At 42.3% G+C, this 18,076-nt stretch overlaps 1 long non-coding RNA gene across 1 annotated transcript in view; it reads left to right on the top strand.

The window, feature by feature from the left end:
- LOC126162548 (uncharacterized) overlaps positions 1-18,076 on the top strand; it is a 584,509-nt gene that overhangs the window by 208,957 nt on the left and 357,476 nt on the right. The gene's annotated exons all lie outside the window — the stretch shown is intronic.

The raw sequence follows: 18,076 nt of genomic DNA, 5'->3' as shown, positions 1-18,076 counted from the left end.
GAAAATGTTATCAGCTGCTGTCGCATGAAGTGAACACTCATTTACATTCGAAGACAAGTAATATCCTATAGTAGCAACTTCAAGAAAAATAAAATCTTACTGTTTCCGAAAATGGTTGAAACAGAGTAAGATGGTAGCGGCAGTGACGTCAGTCCAAATTAACCTAAGTGGGCAACAGGAAAATCAGAACAGAACATTCCTTAGGAAGTGATTTGCTGTTGAAATAAGTACACATACAGAACTTGTATTAATCAGATCTGCATATCAATCAGTATCTAGTAACAATTTCTTGGATCTCCATGTTAGCGTTGCCTCCGGATAGTGACATAACATTACCGCAATTTCCCGACTTCAGTTGTGCGGGTGGACCAATCACCTTTAACGAAACAAAGTTATAATGTGGCCTTGCGAAATTCTAAACCTGTCGACAATAAGGCGTTTTGATGACACTTCGAATCTCCTACATAAAATAGTCAGGTAAGTACTTGTAAAACTTACTTATTGCCGACAGAGAATTTTCCATTCTTCGTCACCAGACTTTGATCACCTACGCTTTTCTATGCCTGCCCGCGTTACCACCAGGCAGTCAGTCTCGCCGTGGGCAGCAGTTAGAATGTTTCGGCACGTCAAGGTACGCCTAGCGCCGTATACAGTTGTCGCGGGAGCACATAAGTGCCTGATATTAAATAGATATTTCAGACAAGACTTTATACGTTCTGTCGGTTGTATCGATGGTACCAGAGCTTTTTTTTCTTTTTTTGTCATCAGTTTTCTGGCTGGTTTGATGCGGCCCGCCACGAATTCCTTTTCTGTGCCAACCTCTTCATCTCGGAGTAGCTCTTGCAACCTACGACCTCAATTACTTGTTGGGTGTATTCTAATTTGTCTTTTCTACTACAGTTTTTACCCACTACAGCTGTCTCCACAAACATGGAAGCTATTTCGTGATGTCTTAACAGATATGCTACCATTCTGTCCTTTCTTCTTGTCAGTGTTTTCGATATATTCCTTTCGTCGCCGATTCTGCGGAGAATCTCCTCATTCCTTACCTTATCAGTTTCCCAATTTTCAAAATTCGTCTGTACCACCACATCTCAAATGCTTGGATTCTCTTCTGTTCCAGTTTTCCCGCTGTCCATGATTCACCCGTACAAAGGTGTGATCCAAACGTACGTTCTCAGAAATTTCTTCCTCAAATTAAGGCCTATGATTGATACTAATAGATCTCTCGTGGCTGTGGACGCCCTTTTTGCAAGCGGTAGTCCGCTTTTTATGTTCTCCATGCTCCGTCCGTCACTGGTTCTTTTTCTGCCTAGGTAGCAGACATGCTGAACTTCGTCTACTTGGCCATCATCAGTCCTTGTGTTAATTTTCTCGCTGTTCTCACTTCTGGCGCTTCATAGTTTTTTCGACTTTCTTCGTTTTACTCTCAATCCATATTCTGTATTGATTACTATTCATTTCATTGACTAGGATAGAAATGTCATCATAGAATCTTATCGTTGATATCCTTTCACCTTGAATTTTTTCACTCTTGAACCTTTCTTTTATTTCCGTCATTGCGTCTACGTGGAATATATTGAACAGAAGGGGCTAAAGACTACATCCCTGTCCTACACCCTTTTCAATCAGAGCACTTCTTTGTTGGTCTTCAACTCTTATTGTTCCCTCTTGGCTGTTGTACATACTGTATATTACCCATCTATCATTATAGCGTATCCCTGTTTTTCTCAGAATTTCGAACAACTTGAGCCATTTGACACTGTCGAAAGCTTTTCCCGGGTCGACAAATTCTATCAGCGTGTACTGTTTTTTCTTTAGTATTGCTTACATTATAAACCCCAACGGCCGGCCGGTGTGGCCGAGCGGTTCTAGGCGCTTCAGTCTGCAACCGCGAGACCGCTACGGTCGCAGGTTCGAATCCTGCCTCGGGCATGGATGTGTGTGATGTCCTTAGGTTAGTTAGGTTTAAGTAGTTCTTAGTTCTACGGCACTGACGACCTCACTGAGCCAACCCCAACGTCAGAATTTCCACTTCGGTGCCTTTACCTAACTGATCGCCGTGGCAGTACTTCTACTGAAATGTGGCACGTTACGCCGTACGTACTTACACACTGATGAACGACGATAAAGAAAAGCTTGTCGGGAGTAGCGACAAACCGGCGGGAGACAGGAAATAGGGGTAATTAAAAGGCTGCTGTTGCAGAGGCCACGGTGCGGATATGCGAATTACCGGCCTCCACCTCCACCCCCACCCCCACCGCCAGCTCCGGCAGTGGCACGAAACATTTAATTAGACGCGGGCCAGAGCGGGACCAGAGCTGGCCATCGATTGGGAGCGGCTGCGGCCGCTTTGCGCTTTGACGCCGCCACTAATAACGGCACAAGCTGCTGCTGCTGCTGCTGCAGTCGCGCTGGCCTGGGCCGGGGAGGATCAGGAGCGAACGGGCCTGAGCGGGGAGCGACTCCTCACCACCCGCAAGTCGCTGCACACTTCTGACTTCTGCCTCAAGGTGATCGTTCTTCTCAGAAAAATAAAACTCACTGCAGCGTACAGAAGGAACACACGCACAAACACCGTAAACAAGCGCCACCACAAACCAAAGATTACCAACGTCATAATTTACATGAGTTGGATAAAAAGTAGTGGCAACACTGCTATAATTCATATCAGACTTTACTGAAAAACGCTCACTATGTTACATGTCCTCAATATAATCACCTCGATCACCTTACCCCACACTAATGGAAGATACTGTGCACAGTCAGTGCCTCCGTCTCTCTTTCACATCTACATCTACATTTATACTCCCCGTCACCCAACGGTGTGTGGCGGAGTGCATTCTATGTGCCACTGTCATTACCTCCCTTTCCCGTTCCAGTCGCGTATGCTTCGCGGGAAGAACGACTGCCGGAAAGCCTCCGTGCGCGCTCTAATCTCTCTAATTTTACATTCGTGATCTCCTCGGGAGGTATGAGTAGGGGGAAGCAATATATTCGATTCCTCATCCAGAAACGCACACTCTCGAAACCTGGACAGTAAGCTACTCCGCGATGCAGAGTGCTTCTCTTGCAGAGTCTGCCACTTCAGTTTGCTAAATATCTCCGTAACGCTATCACGGTTACCAAATAACCCAGTGACGAAACGCGCAGCTCTTCTTTGGATCTTCTCTATCTGCTCTGTCAACTTGACCTGGTACGGATCCCACACTGATGAGCAATACTCAAGTATAGGTCGAACGAGTGTTTTGTAAGCCACCTCCTTTGTTGATTGACTATATTTTCTATGGACTCTCCCAATGACTCTCAACCTGGCACCTGCCTTACCAACAGTTAATTTTATATGATCATTCCACTTCAAATCGTTCAGCACTCATACTCCCAGATATTTTGCAGAAGTAACTGCTACCAGTGTTTGTTGCGCTATCATATAATCATACAGTAAAGGACCCTTCTTTCTATGTATTCGCAATACGTTACATTTGTCTATGTTAAGGGTCAGTTGCCACTCCCTGCACCAAGTGTCTACAGATCTTCCTGCATTTCGCTGCAATTTTCTAATGCTGCAGCTTCTCTGTATACTACAGCATCATCCGCGAAAAGCCGCATGGAACTTCCGACACTATCTACTAGGCCATTTCTATATATTGTGTAAAGCAATGGTCCCATAACACTCCCCTGTGGCACGCCAGAGAATACTTTAACGTCTGTAGACGTCTCTCCATTGAGAACAACAGGCTGTGTTCTGTTTGCTAAAAACTCTTCAATCCAGCCACACAGCTGGTCTGATATTCCGAAGGCTCTTACTTTGTTTATCAGGCGACAGTGCGGAACTGTATCGAACGCCTTCCGGAAGTCAAGGAAAATGGCATCTACCTCGGAGCCTGTATCTAATATTTTCTGGGTCTCATGAACAAATAAAGCGAGTTGGGTCTCACACGATCGCTGTTTCCGGAATCCATGTTGATTCCTACATAGTAGATTCTGGGTTTCCAAAAACGACATGATACTCGAGCAAAAAACATGTTCTAAAATTCTACAACAGATCGACGTCAGAGATATAGGTGTATAGTTTTGCGCATCTGCTCGACGACCCTTCTTGAAGACTGGGACTACCTGTGCTCTTTTCCAATCATTTGGAACCTTCCGTTCCTCTAGAGACTTGCGGTACACAGCTGTTAGAAGGGGGGCAAGTTCTTTCGCGTACTCTGTGTAGAATCGAATTGGTATTGTTTATGTCTCCCAAGGACCGCCCTGTGGCATGGATGATGATTTCTCTTGTTTTGTAGCGTGCGCCACGAACAGGTCCCTTTGCTAAACAGGCTGTAATCGCATGGACTCATATCGGGTGAATGTGGTGGATGTCCCAGTATCTCGCACCCCCAAACACGCATCAGCTCCTGCGCGGGGATCGCCGTGTGGCGTCTTCCACAGTCCTGAAAGATGATGAGATGCAGTGGCGGAGGATGGTGTCGCTCTCTTCTCAGTGCGGGACGAATGTGACGTAGCAAGAAGATTCAGTAATAGTCTGCAGTGACCGACTGCCCATGCGGTACAACGTGATGCAGGATTAACGAATGGATATTGTAAGCCACAATAACCAGCATTTTGGTACCAGTTGGTGCAAAGCGCATATTCTGTGGCCGAGGAGAACCAGGGTGTTTTCATACAATGCGCTGCCGATCTTTAATGACGTTCCTATCATCGCGAAACTCTTTCAACCATATTGCCACTGCACGATGTGACAGTGCTAAATACCCACACCTCTCAGGCAGTACCTGGAAACACTGTTGTGGGCCCCGACCACACACCACTTCACACTTGATCCACACACGTTATTTGTCCTCCTTAAAAATGCTGTTAGAGCCCTTGAACTGGCCTCCGAACAGTTAGCAATACACCCTGAGGAAGGCGCCTTGCAACAGTTGCCGAAAGGTCGAACTTTTTTTACAGATGACAATGCGGCCGCAACCTCAGAAGAATTTTATTGACTGTGACAGGCCGGCCGGGGTGGCCGTGCGGTTCTAGGTGCTATAGTCTGGAACCGCGAGACCACTACGGTCGCAGGTTCGAATCCTGCCTCGGGCATGGATGTGTGTGATGTCCTTAGGTTAGTTAGGTTTAAGTAGTTCTAAGTTCTAGGGGACTGATGACCTCAGAAGTTAAGTCCCATAGTGGTCAGAGCCGTTTGAACCATTTGAGTGTGACAACGGCCGCGGAAGCCTACGTTTACATGGCCTCCGATGCTTTGACAGTGCACACTGCAACCGACACGACCACAGCCGTTGCCGCCCACTGCACTTCTTCATCTGAGCTACTGTCAGCTACAGACAGTGACCACGCCACTTGACCAACATCCTTCATGTTGCGGCAGTGTTGCACTACCTTTTATCTAATGCTTGTGAGCAATTACACTCTAAGAAGAAAAAAGGTCACATCAGTAACGAATTATCCGAAAGGGGCCCAGATCGGTAGATGTGATATATATACGTACAGGCAAACAAATGATTACAGTTTCAGAAAACTTGCATGACTTATTCGAGAGAAAGAGTTTCACAAATTGAGCAAATCAGTAACGCTTTGGCCCACCTCTGGCCCATATGCAAGCACTTATTCAGATTGCAATTGACGGACACACTTATTAGAGGTCCTCCTGAGGGATATCGTGCCAAATTCTGTCCAATTGGTGCTTTAGATCGTGGCTGGTTGAAAGGCCCTGCCCATAATGCTCCACACGTTCTCAATTGGGAACAGGTCCGCCGGCGTTGCTGGCCAATGTAGGATTTGGCAATCAGTAAGACAAGTAGTGGAAACTCTTGCCGCGTACGAGCAAGCATTTTCGTGCTGAAATGTAAGCACAAAATGGGTTGCCATGCAGAGCAACAAAATGCGGCATAGAATATCGTCAGCATATCACAAAAAAAATGGCTCAAATGGCTCTGAGCACTATGGGACTTAACAGCTATGGTCATCAGTCCCCTAGAACTTAGAACTACTTAAACCTAACTAACCTAAGGACAGCACACAACACCCAGCCATCACGAGGCAGAGAAAATCCCTGACCCCGCCGGGAATCGAACCCGGGAACCCGGGCGTGGGAAGCGAGAACGCTACCGCACGACCACGAGATGCGGGCAGCATATTACAAGTTAACATATAACTTTACCAGTAAACTTAATGTTGTTGTGATAAAATATTTCGCGACTGTATTTTGATATTGTGTACAGTTATTTTCGTGATGATAAGAACATAGTTCAGCTTTGAATCCAGCCCTGACTGAATACTGACCTGTCTCGTTAACCAGTGAGCCACCGTTCGACATCGCCGTTTACGATCGTATCCCTTGCTTCTTATCGAAGGCCTGCAGGATCTTGGAAGGTATTATGTCCCTGACAGACGGTGGTGGACATGAGACTACAAAGTCCACTCTGCTACAGTGTCAACTGTGCCGGAGACAGTCAACTAATGGCATGCAGCACTAGCATAACATTCCTTCTAAGCCTTGATATAGTCCAGCACGTTAACTTCCAATAGAGCACCGAAGGTGCACACGTTGTCATCTGGAATCATTAATTCAGTCGGATACTACAGATACGCTACTTCTGTCCGATGCAAATGTCTGCTGTCCATTACCAGTTTGAGAAATTACGAGAGGCGTTACAAAGTAAAGCTCCGAATCTTTTACGTCAACACTCTATAAAGTGTTTTAAATAAAACGGACGTTACTTACATCCTGCATCTTTATTCTTCATGTTCTACATATTTATTTTTCAACATAGAACCCTGGCAACGAACACATTCCTCCCAATGATGGACCAGTTTGTCGATACCTTCACTGCAGAGTATTTGCCTTTACTGAGAGACCCACAACCTCAACTCTGCTTGCACCGCTTCCTCACTATCAAAATAAAGTCCTCGAAGCTTTCGAAATACATGAAAACAGGATGGGGCCAAGTCGGCAAGGCGTCGTATTGTTGCGCGTGTCGCAACGCTCTTCAGCAGTCTGGCATTGCCACGCTGAAGCAGAGTGTGCTTCGTGTGTGGACGAACTCTTCGAATTCGAAACTCGATTACAGCCTGCTGTTTCTCCCACACCAACAAAGTTACGTCACGCGCCCCCACTTTCAGATTCGGAACCCTTTAGCAGCAGAGGGCTGAAAATATGTAAACCCGAAGCATAAAGATGCAGAATGTTAGTAACTTTTGTTTTATTTAAAAACCTTTGAATATTCACAGAAAAATTCTGAGGCATTACTTTTCAGCCCGCCCATGTGTAAATAATAGTCGCTTCGACAGTAAAACGATAGACGAAAAGAAAAAAATTAATAACGAAATTTCAACAGTCTCGTGTTGGCACCGGGTGTCATGCTCCCCCTTCTCTGATTTCCAACACGAACGTAGCACTACATACACATCCATTACAGTCACCTACACTTAACCGATATACATATACTTAGACACAGTTCCCATACATCGCGAAGGAAAGGTGCCTGCAGGCACGAAGAATAAGGAAAACTTATTCAGTTAGGCGGCTGAACCCGCCCTTTGGGGTATCCCGGCCATTCGTCCCATACGAGTTCACTTTTTTTTTTTTTTTTTTTTTTTTTTTTTTTTACAGCAGGAAAGAAGCAGGACATTTACTGTGGTTCACAACTTTTCTTCGCAAACTTAGCGAGAATCTTTCTGTGGATGGCCACCCACTGACACAGGTCTCACTTCATCACATAAGTATTTCTGTTTCAAGATTTCCATGGCAATACAGACAGGTGAACCACTTCTGCAGACGTGGGCCTCGTTTTCGATGGAACGTTGAACTCTACACTTAGTTTCCTTCAGAAACTATTGAGTTATCTTACTCTAGCCACAAAGGTTTACAGCACGCCAGCTGATAGCTATGCACCGGGATCTGAATCTTCGCTCTCAGTAGCGCCTCCGACTTGTGTAGTGTGTGCGCGGTGAAGGCTCCGTGTGCCTCTTTAGTCAACTATGGCTAATGCCGAAATCTTCCAGTGACTTTAGAGATTATCTCACAGGTAGAAAACGCTGACAGCGAACGAGTACTCTAAACGTAAAACGTTGGCAACTATCATATACAGAAGAACGCCTAACTGGAGCATGTGCTGTGCAACGATAAATACAGACAACCTCATCTTAATTCGAAAGCTGAAATCAGAGGTCATCTAAAAGCAGGTGGAAGATACAGCACATTTGTAGGAGTGTTTTAGACTATGCTGGTACCAAAAGTATTGAACTGCGTTTAGCGTTTACTAATCACTGTCTAAATATTCTGCCTGAAGCTGCCTCCAGGGGCCCCGTGCTAGAGTAGCAGTTCAGCTAGCCAATTGCGTGGCCCTTTTGTTCTCGACTGTGGTCTAACAGAGAGAGAGAGACAGAGAGAGAGAGGACTTCTGTGACGGAAAACTTAGTGATCATTGTAATGTATGAATGTATGGTCTCGTTGCGATATGAATTAATGAAATCTTCATGGGTTCCCAGCTGCGTCATATAGTTAAAATCCCCCGAGCTTTCGACCTAGCTCCCATTGGTAAATAATTGGTGGAAGCCGCCTGATTTTAGCCGTGATCTTTAGCGGAAGAGCGACACTAGAGGACAGCAGTCTGAGAATGTCTGGAACGAATCGGTACTGTCAATGTTTTTGTCATACTGGTTACGTTCTACACTGTGCGTGCTTCAACAGTACAATGGGCGTCTAAATGCAGTAACAACTGTTGAAAATTTAAGTGCAGTAGCTACTTTTAGGGCTTCGTGATCTAAAGCAGCGGCTCACGTAGATTAAATTAGATTACTTTGATGTTCTCTTTCTCCACAGAACCATAGGGAGGAGATCCTGATGTACTAGAACGTTACAGAAATAATCAACGCAATTTTACAAAGAAAAGGAGACGCTACTACACCGTCCACAGATCCAAAGCCAAACAGTCATCATGGATGTGGAATAACTCAAAATATTTTGAATGTGTTTTCATTTTAAAGGTAATAGCAAATTTGTCGCAAAACATGTACAACTACAGTGCACTGGGGTCCATATAATAATCCTTAGGTTGCTGTACGCACGCATCGTACAAAGAGAAAATTAGATTAAAAAACTTATTTACGTTGAGCACATTACTGCAGTGATGATCTACTGAGGTCAGATTTTACGTAATATTCGCATTATTTGATATTATGAATAATATACACATCAGTCGATACGACTTGGAAACTTCTCATTGAAGTTATTAGTCGCAAATAAATCCATATGATCGATTTAAACTGAACTTTATTAATATTTAAACTTTTTATGGCTGTTGGCAAATTATTAAAACTATGTAAGTCTGAAAAATCAACACCGTCATGGATCAAAGTAAGAGGCCTGAAATCTTTTTGAAGACCGAGCTTTGTGTAGCAGAATTTTGCTTCGCAGTATCGAAGATGAAATTTTGCTCGTAGTTCTTAAGGTATGCATTTTCGACCCTATCTTTACTGAGAACGTTTTGCTTCTAGTATCATGTACTTTCAACTGTATGTGTTTACGCCATTGATTAAGATACACCTCTCACATTCTGCGTGGTGTCTGTTTGTTCTAAGTCATATCTCCCTACCACTTTCGCGCAACGACCCTCTGAGCGTATTTTTTAGGGAATTGACTAGTTTGAACCTGGGACCTGCTGCTGGTAAGGAGGCGCCAGACCACACATGACATTTAGAGTTCAGAAGAGTTCAGTGAGACTAGCGATGATATAACCAAATACTTAATGATTTCAGCGTCAGCTTCACTGCACTCCCTGTAAAAGAATCTTAATACTAACTAAATTTAGTGGAAGGGATTCAAGGCTTTCCTATTTTTAGTTAGCTGGTAAAATAACGTCGAAGAAGCAGTTAAGTTTACCATTGGAATTTTTATTCTACTCACAAAACATTGTTTATAAATTGTGCTATTGATGAAAGGAAATATTTTAATACAGGATGATAAAAACCAACTACTTTCAACAAAAATGTGAACGAATATTCCCTGAATGGGTTTCCAAGTTCTATAATGGATCGAAGGATGACCTATGCCATATCACATCTATAATCTAGGTTTAAGTTAATTTTCATAAAAGAGAAAACTATCAAAATGGTCTACAGTGACCCTCAATTATCTTTAATTACTTATATAACTTGTCGTTAATTACAGTGGCTGATGTGGCTTCTCAATAATTATATATAGCAGAAAAATCATCGCGTTTCAGATTTTAACTTCTAATAGTAAATGTGAATACCACGAAGTTTAATTGACGATCGACAGTAGTATGACGTGAAATGGTTCAAATGGCTCTGAGCACTATGGGACTTAACATCTGAGGTTATCAGTCCTCTAGAACTTAGAACTACTTAAATCTAACTAACTTAAGTACATCACACACATCCATGCCCGAGGCAGGATTCGAACCTGCGACCGTCGCGGTTACGCGGTCTCAGACTGAAGCGCCTAGAACCGCTCGGCCACAGCGGCCGGCCGAAGTTTAAAAGGACCCTAAAGGATTTATTAGTGACCAACTCCTCCTACTCCATTGGAAAATAACCTTGTCGAGTCGAATGATGTTTGTATGTTACTAATAATATCAAGTAATATGACTATAATGACTATTATATAACACATGCCTTCTGTACATAACGGCAGTAATATGAGTGTAGATGACTGTAATGGATGTGTATGTAGTGTATTGTCATGGTTTGGAGATGATGAGAGAAGAAAGATGGTGACGGCACGAGGCAGTCTATGTTGTAATTTTTTAGTTTTGTCTGCTTGTCTAGTGTTTCACAGCGAAGGTGCTGTTATTTGTAATTCCGCAAACTAATTAAGGTTAGCACACATTTGCGTCGAACAGAAACAGCGTACCTGTAGTGTCCTACTGAATTAATTATTCCAGATGAGAACGTGTACACCTTTGGTGCTCTGTTATAAGTTAATGCTCTAGGCTAAATCATGGTTTAGAACGAATGTTGTAATAGTGCTCCAAGCCTGTAGTTGACTGGGCTTGGTAGTCTCACATCAACCACCATCTGTCAGTTGCATAATATCTTTCAGTATCCTGCGAGCGATACGATCGTAAACGGCGAGGTCGCACGGTGGCAGACTGGTTAAACAGACTTAGACAGCCAGCGCTGGATGCAAAGCCGAACGGAACGTTCATGTCATCACGAAAATAACTGAACGTAATCCTAAAATATAGCCGCGAAATATTTTCGCGCAAGAGCATTAATAAGTTTACAGCTAAAGTGATTTGTCAGCATGTCTACCAACCTCATCACGATAACACCATTTCGACGCTGGTGGTAAGCTATACAGAAGCGACGGCCACGAACGTGGCTCGCAGACCTGTTTACAGCTGTACGCGAACAACCTTCTTATCGCGTTTAAGCGCCGTTTGTGGCAGTTATTTTCAATATCTGCAAGTTACACAGGCAGTTCTTAAAATTTTCAACTATATCCGCTCCAAAGTAAAAACACACCCACAGTTCATATCCTTCATAAAAGAAATGTACAGTGACAAGCCTCCTGGTGTACCCTCGGATTACTTAGTGAGATGGCTATCAAGAGGCAATGTTGTAGGTGGTTTTTCTAGTTAATAAACCCGGTTAAACAAGATATGCAAGAAAAAAAAGAGAATCTCTTCCACAGCATGATGACCCACACTAGTAGTGAGACAAGGCTTATATTTCAGATATTCTTCAGTATTTGCAAACTCTACACACATTAAAAAGGAGTGGAAAACTTATTTCTGATTTAGCACGGTGTGTGCTTAGTTTTCATAACAAGTTAACTCTTTCAAACCCCCTGGCTACAATTGCGTACATTAACTTTTACTGTGTCTTAGCTGCAACGGAAATATTTTTTCCCAATCGAAAGTCGAGGTACAAATTTGTGAATGTTCCACCCTTTCATCGCGTGCACGTGCTGCCATCACTATGAAGATATCAGCAGGTCAATGTAGCAGCGCACAGCAGCTCCCGATCACCAGGATACGCGGATGCGCTTGGTTCGCTTCATTCCCCTGTGTAACTGAATATTTTTATTGTTATTTTGCATGGTAATTATTGAATGACCATTTTACTATTTATTACAATAGACAATATATGGTAAGTAGTAGCTTTAGTCCATAAAATGAAACCAAGTGTACAAAGTATGTTTTGAAAACGGGTATATATTTTTGTATAAATCTTACATCTAAAATCATTAAAAAATCACCTATGATGTTATCACATAAAGAAACATTTTACTTCCTCCGGAAAAAATTCTGGTTTGAAAGTGTTTGGACAGTTAAATAAATAGAGATTATAGCGTTCGCTCATTTCAAAAGTCTGAAGAAAATTATTAATAAGGTAAATTGCTATAATGTGTAATACTTTTTATATTCACTTTATTTATTGCACTTACGTTTGAGCCGGCCGCGGTAGCCATGCGGTTCTAGGCGCTCCAGTGCGAAGCCGCGCTGCTGCTACGGTCGCAGGTTCGAATCCTGCCTCGGACATGGGTGTGTGTGATGTCTTTAGTTAGGTTTAAGTAGTTCTAAGTTTAGGGAGATGATGACCTCAGCTTTTAAGTCCCATAGTGCTTAGAGCCATTTGAACCATTTGAACTTACGTTTGAAGTGTAATCGGGGTAACTGACAGAACAATCCCTCACTCACTTGCAAATATCATATTCAAAAAACACAAGACAAACAAACTGTAACGGTAATTGCAATAAACCATATTTTATAAATGTGCACTTTTTCAATACTGGGAACATAGTCACTAATAGGAAATACTCTAAACCATACACGACGCAATTTAATACCGACCAATGTAGGTTAACAGATGTTTTAAATAAGTGAACATTCTGACGTGTAAACGCTTTCAATCAATATTCTGTTTGGATTTTATCGTCAATTGTCACCATTTTATTTTTTAAAAGATCACATTTGAGGAGTTTCAATTAACAGTTTTTTCCACACTTCCCACTGCAGAATTGGTTTTTTGGGTTTCCAGCACACAGTTCATGGGCCAATAACATTCACGTTTGGCATTGGACCCAGACACCATACTTTTTGACCGTAATTTTCGACAGATAAGTACATTCAGCATCCTCTTCAGATGAACTTTCGCTAGACGTATCTCCTCTATCTCTATTCTATTTAGAACGAGTGAATGTTTCATTGCAGTATTTCTTCAATCTCGTATGGCCTCTTTTTTTGCGAAGAGCTTGCGTTTACAGGAAACGGTTTATTTGCAGTGTGGGTTTTGCACTGTTCCAACTCATTCTTGTTTGGAATGCGTGCAAGTAATTTTGCTGACTCGGTCTTTGGACCCCTCTTGTTTGTTGCAGTTGGGCCTAGGCTGGAAAATGGACTTAGTTCAGATATGGCAGTGACTGACTGTTTAGAATTATCACCACTTTCTTTGTTGTTGATTGTTTCCTTGTAAATGGTCTCCTCTAGCAAGTCGTGCTCATCAAATATGCACTTGTTGAAGGGATAGGACTAGCTTTCCTAAATCCATTTATGGTCGTACCCATTGTTGCTGCTTTAATATAATTACTCCCAAATCTCTGCCAGCGTGTAACGGACATGCTGGATCTGTTATTTGCCAGCCATGTCCGAATTACGGTATTCTAGAAAGTCTTCAGTGGATGCATAAATGCAACGTCGAAGGGTTGCAGTTATGTGGATTGTGTGGAGGGGTGCACACAATTTTGCATAAATAATTACATTTAAATTTCTAGAATGCGTATAATGACCAAGTATTAAGAGTATTGGATCTGATGCAGAAGGCTTGGTAGCTGCTACAAAGTATTTAAACAATTTCGTGGCTGTGTTCATCTGGATCCGCCCAGATGAATGGCAGTCAGATCGACTCCACCCAAAAGCTCTTTGTTCATATTCTGTCTTGGTAGTATCAAGAGTGGCTGTATATCATTTCTAGCTGCATTCATGCAAAAAGCGATCGTGACTAAGCTTTGCTGCTCCGCCAAAAAAGCTACTTGCTTCTACGCTTTCTTTGCCAAGGCTTTAACTGCACAGCGGCTAATTCTGTCTCATCACAACCATAAATTGTCAGGTTTGTAGGAATACCGTTTAAACTCTCATTCTAAAATATTAAAGTATTGAGACACGTTTTGTTAAGGTTGTGCACTCTGGACAATGATATCGATTCAGGTGCTCTTAAATGAGAGATTCATTTTCAGAAATTTCTTGAACGACTTTAGTCAGGCAGACTCATTTTCCCTGTTGTCCCGAACAAGATGAAAACGAAGTCTGCGTACATCTTTGTTGGACAAGCCAAAAATATAGATATATCTCTCTCTCTCCTTACAATGATCCACAAGGCCCATTCCCATATTGATTGGTAAAGTGGGCTTTCTTCCCAATAGTGCGTTAACAGTGTCATCAACATTTAAATTTCCTTCACTTTTCAACATTTTAATGAAGCGTAAGAGTCCAAGTTTTTCGTATTTTTGCGCTTTAAGAAATTCCATGTGCTTGTACAACAAGGTCTCTATTGCTGCTTTCATATTTGCAGCATCCCATGTATGTTTTGTCACTTTTGCGTTGTACACCGTAGTGTAAGCAAAATGGCGAATATCGGGAGAATCAAAAACCGTGCTGTGATTGAATATCTTCATTTGAAGGGAATGACGCCCAAGGAAATTGTCAAGGACACAGGGAATACACTTACGACAGTGCTCCGTCTTATGCAACAGTGACAAACTGGCCGTCCGACTTAAAACGTGGAAGAAAGACTGTGGAAGATGCGACAAGGAGCAGAAGGCCTGTCACCATTGCTGCTGATCAAACAGTGACTGCAATTCACGATACGATTTTGCAGGATCGTCGAACAACGTTGCAGCTCATTGAAACCACATTTGCAATCTCCCATGGGCGTTCTATGAAATTTCATCTCGGTGAGTCCCGAAAGACTCGAATGCAGATCAGAGGCGGAAGCGTGTGAAGTGTTGTGAAGAAATTGTCCGCCAATTGGAAGCTGATGAAGAGAGCTTTCTTGCAAGGTAGGTGACAACAGACGAAACGTGGGCTCACCACTTTGATCCTGAGACAAAACAGCAGTCACAACAATTGAAACATCTTTCATCCCCTACCCCAAAAAGATTTAGGGTGCAAAAATCAGCTAGCAACGTGATGGCATCGGTCTTCTGGGATGCGGAAGGAGTAATTATTCTGGATTACTTGCAAAAGGGCGTAACTATCAACGCATCATACTATTGCACCCGCCTGCGCCATTTGAGAGAAGAGATCAAGAAAAAAAGGGGCAAAAAATTGGCGCGCAGAGTTCTTTTACATCGGTACAACGCACCGGCACACAAACCCCACACGACACTTGAAGTCCTGCGTGACTGCGGGTTCTAATTGTTGTGTTATCCGCCATATTCTCCAGATTTGGCGCCATCAGACTTTATTTTATCCTCCCAAACCTAACAGAAGACCTCAAAGGACGGCCATTCGACAATGATGATGCAGCGATTGATACTGTGAACGCTTGCTTGAACTCGAAATCGAAGACCTTTTATTTGAATGAGTTGCAGAAATTATCTGAGAGTGCTCGCAATTGTATCACACTTTACATTGAAAAATAAATTGGTGTTATGAAATATCTATCATCCTTTATTTGTTAGGAACTTTTCGACCCCCTCCTCCCTCCTACAGCTTTACTACCCATTCAGTCGTGAAGTCAGAAAAACTCAAATCTTGTGAAAACTTTTATTGTGACACAGGAAGAATGGTACTGCATTCTCTGCCAGTGTCGGCGAGGTAGCAGCCGCATTGGTTTTCAGGAGGTCACCTTCATACAGACTGTACACATTTGTATTTCACATTAGGGCACCTGACCCCACCTTCCTGAAGTTCAGGTGGAAACAAAATTACATATGTAAAATTAGTGACCTACCCCGACTTCACATCGGCAGCACTATGTATCTACAACCAAGCGTCTTGTTTACAGTACGCAATGATATAAGCAAATCTTCCTCGTGAATCAGTCTACCTACTAGTGAAAACCGTATCAAAATTCCTACAGTATTTCCTGAGATTAGCCTTGACATAGAGAAAGAAAAACGCGGCGAGGGACTTTATGTGTATAGAGGTGTAACCTCGCTGAGGAAACCACAGGTTTAGTGATTTGAAGACACTTAAAACCTTCATATTGATTCTTGGAAATACGTTTGCTGTTGAGAAGGATGGCTGTCCCGAGAGACCACTCAATCTTAAGAGTTAAGCAGTTTTAGTGTTGGAGGTACTGGAACTGAAAGAGGACGAAGTAGTAAAAGGACTGAACCGAAGTGGTTATTAAAATATTGAATTTTTAGAAGTATATTTCAGTAGAAACTAAACCTTAACAAAAGACTGTTCCAAGTTCCGGGAACAGCTAACTCGACACTGGAGTTCATTAAAGCTAAATATGGATCCTAACGAAGTAATGAGCAGTTAAGTGAATTTGTGCGAACAGCCATATTTCAAAGAGCTCACAGCAAAAATTTGCGTTCGAAAAAGCAAACGACAAAACTATCTTCTTATTTCTTATTGTATAGTCATGAAACATGGTTTAGTGAAGCTCTAAAATAAAAAATAAATATTTCTTCATTAATAAAAATGCTTTTTGTTAATGTTAACTATTGGTTGCTAGACAATGCGGCTCTCTTCGAATCAGTTCCACGTGTTTGCGGCTCGCTTGTCATATAATAAAGGATGGAAGGTCCTACATAACCTAACGTTCTAGAGAATACGATAATAATTCCAATCGACCTAAAAAGTTTTATGTCTTATTACTATTATTTAAAACGTTTTTGCATTTTAACGACCTGAATTAAAGTCCCACTAATAACGGCACAAAATGTGCCGAAAAATATTTGAGTATTAAAGAGAATAGTTTGTACATCAGGCGGACCTGAATTTCCATAATTTCTTTTTCCAGTAGTTTCCATAAACGTATGCCGGAAACTGTTTGATGGAATTTTCACTTCAGCGAGACGATGGGGCACCTTCGTCTCATACACACCACTATAGCTCTCACGCTGTAACAATGTCACTGCCAACAGAGAAGTAACGAAATACAGGTATTGCGTTTGCCTCGATCGCAGTCATATTCATTACGAACCCCAGAGCCGTAATCAAGATCCATTTCCATGATACCAGATATTAGCGAAGGATTTTCATTTCAACAAAGTCCTTGGCGAGGACTAAAACGGGTCAGGGAAGTTCCAGGTAGGGCGACAAAGCGGGGAGATTATCTCTTCCTCTGATGTGACGCGAGAACCCAATTAAGTACCGAGCGCGCAATATTCCGCTGTAATACGCATTCGTGCTTCACAGATTAGATAGCAAAGATGCTTTGATCCCCTGTGGGAAGGATAGAACAATATTTCTGTACGTCACAGCTGTTCATTACGCGATGAAAATGGCAGTGTGTGACGGTAAAGTATTTTCACTGGAAAAAAAATTTCTGTGATGCGTTAGCAAAGCTAACTGCTCATAAAGCCCTCTCTTCTCCAGCGCTACCAATCCACATTATCTATGAGTAGGCTTCATTGGAGAAACTTCAGCATAAATTGAACAATGCATGCAGCTGTGTATTATTAAATGAATAAACGGTCCTTAGCTTTTCTTTCCTCTCATTCTTCCTCTAATCCAAATAATACTGGTGCGAGTATATCAATTTTGAGGTGATTGTACCCGTTTGCGATAAACATAACAGAGACACACTGTAGTCGCTTGAGGATATGAATTACATTTCTAAATGACCATCCGATATGAAACTGTATAACCTTCAATAAAAAATGCTTATACTTATTCATAGTTCTGTACTTATTAGTATGGCACAATCGGTGGCAGTCAGCAAATCCAAAAATTCTGTCCGACAACTCTTTTTTCTATAATTTTTCTCTCGTTCCTTTCATGTCTTGTAGTGACATATATATGTGGGAAAATGTCACGTTGCACTGTGATCCGTATCTATGTCAAACTGTAGCTAATTTCATGAACTGATGGGTAATTCAGTTCATAGATCAGGGCAAGATAAAGGCAAATTACACGCATTAGGA

The sequence above is a fragment of the Schistocerca cancellata genome, chromosome 2 (assembly GCF_023864275.1).
Source record: "Schistocerca cancellata isolate TAMUIC-IGC-003103 chromosome 2, iqSchCanc2.1, whole genome shotgun sequence".
Lineage (NCBI taxonomy): Eukaryota > Metazoa > Arthropoda > Insecta > Orthoptera > Acrididae > Schistocerca > Schistocerca cancellata.
Note: the sequence above shows the minus strand (reverse complement) of the source record. Positions and strands in the feature narration are given on the sequence as shown.